A 9,654-nucleotide genomic window follows, 5' to 3' on the forward strand; every position below is an offset into this window, starting at 1 on the left:
AGTTTTTAGTTCTTGTAGTTTTACTTTCTGCATCTTTACATTTTCATCTTAGGATTGTAGTGACAAACAATCTTTGGCGCTCATTTAGGATTGATACCTCTTATACTGCAACAGCATAAGGGGAATTGAAACACCAATCCATCTATCCATTCATATCTCACCATTGCATACATTCATCATCATTCATTCATCACCCACATAACAAAAAAGCTTGTTTCAATTTGGCGCCGTTGCCCATTTGAGTGTGTTTTTGTGACATTTAGGATCCATATTAGTCTAAGATTAAGTTCGTTTATACTCTTGTGAAGTTGCTGTACTCGAATCTTCTGTTGCTGGGTTGAAGTTGAATTTCAGGTACCACTCGACCACCACTCGACCGAGCAGTGATCGAGCACTTGATCGAGTCAGAAGCCGTGTACATTTGGCCACCACTTCCCAGTCGACTCAACCACCCACACGAGCGTGAGCTCAATTGTGAACCTGTTCGAGTCTGTACTCGCGTTTGTTGATGCACACAAGGTCTAAGGGGAAAGACAATCTTCAAAGGCCTATTGACAACATCCATAGGAAGCAAAAGGGTTTGGGAAATCAGAGAAGGAGAGTAGTTCAACAACAGCAAGAGGTTCCAATCATAATGGAGCAACAAGATCAAGTTCCAAGACCAAGGAACATTGGTGCTGGAGATGCACCCAACACCCACAACCAAAGGGCTGGTATTGTGCCTCCAACAGTGCCAAACAACAACTTTGAGATCAAAAGTGGATTGATCTCCATGATTCAAGCCAACAAGTTTAATGGGTTGCCAATGGAGGATCCACTGGATCATCTTGATGAGTTTGACAGAATCTGTGGTCTTACAAAGATCAATAGAGTGAGTGAAGATGGATTCAAGTTGAGGCTCTTCCCATTCTCACTTGGAGACAAGGCTCACCTTTGGGAGAAGACTCTTCCTACTGGAGCAATAACAACATGGGATGCATGCAAGAAGGCTTTCTTAGCCAAATTCTTCTCAAATGCAAGGACTGCTAGATTGAGGAATGAGATTTCTGGGTTTGCTCAAAGAAACAATGAAAGCTTTTGTGAAGCTTGGGAGAGGTTCAAAGGATTTCAAACTCAGTGTCCTCATCATGGCTTCAGCAATGAGTCACTCTTGAGTACCTTGTATAGAGGAGTGCTTCCCAAGATAAGGATGCTTCTTGACACAGCCTCTAATGGAAACTTCCTCAACAAGAATGTGGAAGAAGGTTGGGAGTTAGTTGAGAATCTTGCTCAGTCAGATGGCAACTATAATGAGGACTATGACAAAACCATAAGGAGTTCCTCAACTGATCAAGAGGACAAGTACAAGAAGGACTTGAAGATGGTCAATGAGAAGCTTGACAAGATCCTTCTTAGCCAATAAAAGTCTATTCACTTCATTGGTGAAGAAGAGGTTCCAGTTCAAGAGGGGGAGACTGAGTTTGCTGAGTTATGCTACATGCAAAACCAGGGAGGATTCAAGGGCTACAACCAAGGAGGTTTCAAGAACAACAATCTCTCTTATAGGAGTACCAATGTGGCCAACCCTCAAGACCAAGTCTATCCACCTCAACAGCCTCAACAGCAACAACACTATGGCCCCAAGCAACAACATCAAGTGTTCCAGGCTCAGTTGTGTCCCCCACCAGGGTTTCAGACTAACCAAGGCCAAGAACAAGACGTAAGAGCAATGATGCAACAATTGTTGATTGGGCAAACACAAGGAAAGATTGAGGCAGCAAACAGATTTGCTGAGTTAAACAGGAGGATATCAGATGTTTACAGTGAACTCCATGCCAAGTTTGACACACTTACTTCCAGGATTGTGACTATGGAGAATCAATTAGCCAATGCACCAAATAACAAAGGCAAGGCCATTATGCACTCTATAGAATCTGCTCATGCTATCAATCTACGCAGTGGAAGGGTTCTACCAACAAGAGAGGGAGCTTTACCAGACACTGAGGACAGTGGTAGTCAAGAAGGGGAGGGTTTTCAACAAGAAGAAACTCAGAATGAAAACGCCATCGAGCTCGACCCACCACTCGACCACTCACTCGACCGAGTGTGTGATCGAGCACCCGATCGAGCAGCCTCTCAAGAAAAAACTAAGCCAGTTGCTTCCAAAGAAAAAGAAGTCCGGTTCATTCCTCCTCCTTACAAGCCTCCACTACCTTTCCCAGGAAGATTTAAGAACCAGATGGTTGAAAAATACAAGGCATTGTTTGACAAACAAGTTAGAGAGATTGAGCTTAGAATGCCTCTAATAGATGCCTTTGTGATCATTCCTCCTTACCAGAAATTCTTGAAAGATGCTGTGATGGAAAGGATCAAAGAAGTTCAAGGGATGGTGATTCTTAGCCAAGAGTGCAGTGCCATCATCACAAAGCAAGTGAATCCTCAAAAGCTAAGGGATCCTGGTTCCTTTACTCTACCTTGCTCTATAGGCCCTATAACTTTCAACAGATGCCTATGTGATTTGGGAGCCTCAGTAAGTCTAATGCCTCTATCAGTTGCTAAGCGCCTAGGGTTTACAAGGTATAAGCCATGCAATATATCCTTGATTTTGGCTGATAGATCAATAAGATTACCACATGGTGTTTTGGAGGATCTACCAGTTAGAGTTGGAGAAGTAGAAGTCCCAACAGACTTTGTAGTCTTGGAAATGGATGAAGAACCAAAGGATCCTTTGATACTAGGGAGACCTTTCCTAGCTACAGCAGGAGCAATAATTGATGTGAGACAAGGGAAGATTGATCTTAACTTGGGAGAGGACTTCAAAATAACATTTGACATTGTGGAGGCTATGAAGAAACCAACCATTGGAGGGCAAGTCTTTTGGACTGAAGAGATGGACAAACTATCAGAGGAATTGATGGAAGAACTAGCAGAACAAGATCACCTTAGAACTGTTTTAACCAAGAGTGGGGAGGAAGGATTCATTCATCAAGAAACCAAAGCTTATGAGAAGATATTGGACTCTTGTAGAGAATCAGACCATCCAGAGGTTTTTGAGGGATTACCAGCACAAAGAGAGGAAGTCTGGTCAGTACAAATGGCAACTTTGGATAGCTCGAACCCCCCCACTCGGACACACACTCGACCGAGCACTATAGCCACTCGACCGAGTGCAACGCCGAGTCCTACACAAATGATTGGTCTGAACTAAAGGCACCAAAAGTAGAGCTCAAACATCTCCCATCTGGGCTAAGGTACGTTTTTCTAGGTAAGAACTCTACTTATCATGTGATAGTAAATGCTAAGTTGAGTGAAAATGAATTTGATTTGCTAGTTGTAGAGCTAAGGAAGTATAGGAAAGCAATTGGTTATACTTTGGATGACATTCAAGGCCTTTCACCTAGTCTTTGCATGCATAGAATCCATCTTGAAAATGAATCCTACTCTAGTATTGAACCTCAAAGAAGGTTAAACCCCAACTTAAAAGAAGTAGTTAAAAAGGAGATCCTTAAGTTGCTTGGTGCTGGTGTAATCTATCCTATCTCTGATAGTACTTGGGTTTCACCAGTTCATTGTGTCCCATAAAAGGGAGGAATAACTGTGGTACAGAATGATGAGGATGAATTAATTCTCACTAGAACTATTACAGGGCATAGAATGTGCATTGACTATAGAAAGCTTAATTCAGCTACTAGGAAAGATCATTTTCCTCTTCCTTTCATTGATCAAATGTTGGAAAGATTAGCTAATCACACTCACTACTGTTTCTTGGATGGATATTCTGGATTTTTCCAAATACCTATTCATCCCAATGATCAAGAGAAGACAACATTCACATGTCCATATGGTACTTTTGCTTATAGAAGGATGCCATTTGGATTATGTAATGCTCCAGCAACTTTTCAAAGATGCATGATGTCTATCTTCTCTGATCTCATTGAGGATGTTGTGGAAGTTTTTATGGATGATTTTTCTGTCTATGGAGACTCCTTTCCTTCTTGTCTTGCTAATTTATGCAGGGTTTTAAAGAGATGTGAGCAGACAAATCTTGTTTTGAACTGGGAAAAGTGTCACTTCATGGTTGAAGAAGGGATAGTTCTTGGTCATAAGATTTCAGAAAAGGGGATTGAGGTTGATAAGGCAAAGATTGAAGTCATGGTTCAACTCCAACCACCAAAAACAGTCAAGGACATAAGAAGCTTTCTTGGGCATGCTGGGTTTTATAGGAGATTCATCAAGGATTTCTTAAAGATAGCTAGGCCATTGACAAGGTTGCTATGTAAGGAGACTGAGTTCAACTTTGATGAAGATTGCTTGAAGGCTTTCAAGGAGATCAAGCTGCTTTGATTTCAGCTCCAATAGTCCAAGCTCCAAACTGGGATCTTCCATTTGAGATTATGTGTGATGCTTCAGACTTTGCAGTAGGAGCAGTCCTAGGTCAGAAAAAAGATAAGAGGCTGCATGTGATTCACTATGCAAGTAGAACCTTGGATGAAACTCTAGGAAGATATTCAACAACAGAGAAAGAGCTCTTAGCAGTGGTATTTGCCTTTGAAAAGTTCAGAAGCTACTTAGTAGGGTCCAAGGTGATTGTGTACACTGATCATGCTGCTTTGAGGCACATCTACTCAAAGAAGGATACAAAACCAAGGTTGTTGAGATGGATTTTGCTTCTCCAAGAGTTTGACATGGAAATAGTTGATAAAAAGGGGATAGAGAATGGAGTAGCTGATCAGTTGTCTAGAATGAGGATAGAAGAGGAGATTTCAATTGATGATTCAATGCCTGAGGAGAAACTGATGCTGATTGGGTCAACACGGCTCCCCACTCGACCTCTCACTCGAACAGGCACTCGGCCGAGTATGTTTGGGTGCCCGACCGAGCAGGACTAGATGGAGCAGTGGATGGCACTTGAGAGTGAAGATCTGCCTTGGTATGCTGATATAGTCAATTACAAGGTGTGTGAAGAAATCCTAGCAGACCTGGACTCCTATAGGAAGAAGAAACTCCTCAAGGACATCAATGGATACTATTGGGATTAACCTTACTTATACAAGAAGTATCAGATGGATTGTTTAGAAGATGCATAGCAGAGAATGAAGTTGAAGGAGTGTTAGGACATTGCCATGGTTCTACTTATGGAGGCCATTTTGCAACTTTCAAAACAGCCCAAAAAGTCTTACAAGCTGGTCTATGGTGGCCTACATTGTTCAAAGACACTCACAAGTTCATCACAAAGTGTGATGCTTGCCAAAGGATGGGGAACATCAAAAGAAGGAATGAGATGCCTCAAAATCCAATTCTTGAAGTTGAGATATTTGATGTGTGGGGAATTGATTTCATGGGACCCTTTAATCCTCCTTCAAATGGGAATGCCTACATCTTAGTAGCAGTGGACTATATTTCCAGATGGGTGGAGGCCATTGCTAGCCCCACTAATGATCACAAGGTGGTTCTTAAACTTTTCAAGAACATAATCTTTCCAAGGTATGGAATCCCAAGAGTTGTGATAAGTGATGGAGGATCACACTTCATCAATAAAATCTTTGAAGGAATGCTAAGGAAGTATGGAGTTAAGCACAAGGTGTCTACAGCCTATCACCCTCAGACAAGTGGGCAAGTTGAGGTGTCAAACAAACAGATCAAGGCCATTCTATCAAGAATATTAGGAGCAACAAGGAAGGATTGGTCTAGTAAACTTGATGAAACACTTTGGGCTTATAGAACAGCTTTCAAAACTCCTATAGGAAGAACCCCATTCCAGCTTGTGTATGGAAAGTCTTGTCACCTTCTAGTTGAAGTTGAGTACAAGGCTCTATGGGCAATCAAACTCCTTAACTTGGATCTTGAAACAGCACAAGCTAAGAGAAGCCTTGATTTGCATGAACTTGAGGAGATCAGATTCGAAGCTTATGAAAACTCCAAAATCTACAAGGAAAGGACTAAGGCCTTCCATGATAAGAAGATTCTCATCAAGGACCTTAAGCCTGGAGACCAAGCTTTGCTTTACAATTCAAAACTCAAGTTATTCCCTGGGAAGTTGAAAAGTAGATTGGGAGGTCCTTTTGAAATAAAAGAGATCTTACCATATGGAGCTATCACACTTCTCAACAAGGATGGTAGTGAGTTCACAGTCAATGGTCAGAGGATTAAGAAGTATTTGGGAGAGAAGGAGACACATGAGAAGTGCTCAATGCTTCTGAAAGATGCCCCTCAAGCTTGAAGAGCCATGGAAGTCAAGCTTAGTGACTCTAAACAAGCTCACTAGGGAGGAAGTCCCTAAGGTATCCCTGTCTATATTATTTAGGATTTTTGGTATTTTGACTTGTTTTGGTATTTTTGAGGTCAGGAAAGCAAGGGAGTCTAAACAGAAGAAGAGAGGAACATTCGCGGTCCAGCTCGACCCCCCCACTTGGACACGCACTCGACCGAGTGCCGGTCGATCTCCGTCGTCGAGCTGCCCCAAAGTCCATCTCCAAGTCACCAACAAGACCCCAACTACTCCTATGACAGCATGCAGATGGATGTGGACAACTTCTTCGAAAATCCCTAAGATACCACCATCATCTTCACTTGTAAATATCATTGCATTTCATTGTTGTGTTTTGTTTTTAATCTTGAATCCTCTTACATATTTCTTTCACACAGAGGACTGTGTGATTTAAGATTGGGGGAGAGTTTGAGATAGCATTTGATGTTGTGTTTTGTGTTCTTATTTCAAATTTTTAGCATCTTCATATTAGTATTTGCATAGCATCTAAGGAATAGAAAAACCCTAAAAATTTGAAAAATTTTGAAAAAATCTTTATAAAAAAGAGTGTTCATGTAGTTTGCATTGCATATTAGGATCTTGTTTAGCATGTTTCATGTAGGATTGTATAATATTTGCATTAGGGATCTATGATGAGTATTTCCTTGTTAGCTTGCTTAATTCACTAGACTAGGATCAATGCCCAAGTTAATAGTACTTTGATGCTAGTTGAGTAGTTGGAAGCATAAGATTGAACCAAGCCTTGAACTCTTGCATTGCATTTGGTCTATATTGAAGCATGTTGTGATTTGAAACCATTTCCTACTTATAAGAGCCTAATATTGACTTATAATTATCAATGTGTGCATTGCTTTAAACTCATAGATACCATATACATACTTGGATCATCTTTCTCCTTTTTACCACTCTTGTTGATCCAAGTAGCTGATTTCCTCATTAAGAATCAGTTCCCCAACCCTTAACCAACCCTTCTTTCAAGTCATATTTATTCTTGTGTGTGTAAGGCCTATTTTTGGGATTGAGCTTGGTAGAAAGTGTTAGGTTTGAACTGACAAGAGTAAGACCTTGTGTAGTTCTAGTTTGCATTTTTCAAACTAGATAGAACTAGGTGGTTCACTTGTTGGGTTTGGGACTTGGCTGTTATGAAAAGAAAAGAAAAGAAAGAAAAGAGAAAGAGAACAAAGGGTAGAGTCTTTAAGAGGAGATTGTGTTTAAACAAAGTCTAGTGAAAGGATGGGAAGTAAAGTATTGTTGAAAATGGTTCTAGCTTAAGAAAGAAAAAGAAAAAAAAGGAAAGTCTAGCAAAAAGCTTATATGTCTTAAGAATAAGAAGAAAAGAGAACCATAGCAAATAAGTAAGAATCCCCCATCCCACTAGATAGATCAAATAAGAAACCTCTCGTAAGACTTGAAAACCAAAAAGAGAAAAGGGTGAAAGAGAAAAGAAGAAGTAAAGGGTAGCACTAGGATCATTTGGGTTTAGATTGCTAGGATAAACACTTTGGGTACCTTTGGGTAGACAAGGTTTTGTTCTTGTATGTGTCTAAGTGTTCTTACCTTTAGCATTCTTCTAAAGCTCAATCCATTTTCATGAGAGAACCTTGATATTGACAAGCCCCACTCTAAAAAGAGGCCATCATTGTCTCAAAACCTTTATCTCCAAGCCAAATGAGTTTAACCATTGCATAGAATTGATTCATGTTCTTGATTAATGAATGTTAAAGGAAATGGTTGATTTGAATGCATGTGGACATCTAAGGCTCAAATCAGTAAAGGTTGTGATATGCTTGTCTAAAGTCTTTAAGTACAGCTCATTCAACTTGCATCATAGTATTAGTAACTTGGACATTGATTCTAGATGGTCTATTTGCAAGCTTTAGGAGCTGAGATCCCATTTTCAAACCTCACTTACCTTCTTATGTCTTGCTTATTTGCTTGAGGGCAAGCAAAGACTAAGTTTGGGGGTGTTGATGTTCATATATTTTACCATGTTTTCCCTTAGTTTATTCACATCTTTTGCATCTTTTGCTATCCATTTAGGCCATTATTGTGTAGCTTTAGCACTAATCATGCATTATAGTTTAGATGCATTGCATTTGCATCTTTTCATGCATATTCAGGTGATTTTGGAGCTTAAGAAGCTTGAAAGCAATGTTGAGGAGAAGTGAAGCAACCATGAAGGGAAAGCAAGATAGTTAAGGCTGAAACAACAAGGTCTAGAGTCCAACTCGACCGCACACTCGACCAGACACTCGACCGTGTGCTAAGGAGGACTCGACCGAGTGGAGAATGCACGAGAGAAGCCAGCTCGACCTGCCACTCGACCAAGCCGTTGACTATTTTGTCTTTTAGTATTTTTAGGGCTTCCACCCCCTCTCCTATATAAAGCCTTGTACCTGCAGCCACCAAAAGAGCCCAGCTTTTAGATATTCTCTAAACCTAGTTTTTACCCTTTTGGGAATTATTCTTTTTGCTTTTTTTATTCTCCTTAGATTTTGTACTTGTTTTAGAGAGAAAAGACTAGATTCTTGTATTTTGTTGGTTTCATAACTTTCAAGATATAAAGATTTCGAGTTTTATTTCTTCATCAATATTGTAGATCTCTGTGTTATCTTTCATTTGATGCAAGTTTCAATATTTTCTGGGTTTTTGACTTTGTTCATCATGTGTTCTTGTGAGTAGTTCTTTAGGATCTTGAGGATGGGTTAGGCTGGATTGATCTTGTGGTTTGTGTGATTTGGTCAAGCTTGATTGTTGTAGATCTCTTCTAGGCTAGATGTTCTTAAGGCTGATCCTATATCTGAGAGGGTAGGGTTTGATTTCAAGCATCTTAGCATCACACCAATGTTTAAGAAGCATAGACAAGGCTAGATCTAGAGCTTACCATTAGGCTTGCTAAGAGATTAGAGGTCTTGTTTGGTTTGAGATGTATTGCTTAATGCCTGCTTGTGTAGATTCTTTACTGTGTGAGAACAAGTCTAGAATTGCATAGGTTTGATTGTTTCTTGCCATGAGAGTGGAAGAAACTTGTCTTAGATTTATATGTCTAGAGATTAGCTCAAAGTTTGCTTGAGATTTGTTGACCAAGTTAGATAACCACAATGATTAGTTCAGCCCATGAATCCCTCCTCAAGGCCTTCTTTGTTTAGTGATTTTTAAGTCTTAATCATGTTACTTGCTTGTTGTTTGATTCGTATTTGCATTGCTCTGTTTTTATTGTGTTGCTCTGTTTCCCGGATTTATCCAGCTCGACCCTGTACAACCGAGTGTAGGTCGAGTGCAGGGTCGAGCTGGATAAATCCAAGAAACAGAGCAAGCACTCGACCGAGTGTAGGTCGAGTGAGAGGTCGAGTTGGCTAAATCCGGGAAACAGAGCAATGCTAGAAAACAGAGCAAGACAAGAATTA

The 9,654-nt window shown here is 40.3% G+C and overlaps 1 non-coding gene across 1 annotated transcript; it reads right to left on the reverse strand.

The window, feature by feature from the left end:
- Positions 1 to 1,027: 1,027 nt before the first annotated feature.
- On the reverse strand, positions 1,028 to 1,134 carry LOC147919395 (small nucleolar RNA R71). The gene has a single exon (XR_015594201.1). It is a non-coding gene; the product is annotated as a small nucleolar RNA R71 (small nucleolar RNA).
- Positions 1,135 to 9,654: the final 8,520 nt, after the last annotated feature.

This window comes from Camelina sativa, chromosome 20, assembly GCF_030686135.1.
Source record: "Camelina sativa cultivar CO46 ecotype springtype chromosome 20, ASM3068613v1".
Lineage (NCBI taxonomy): Eukaryota > Viridiplantae > Streptophyta > Magnoliopsida > Brassicales > Brassicaceae > Camelina > Camelina sativa.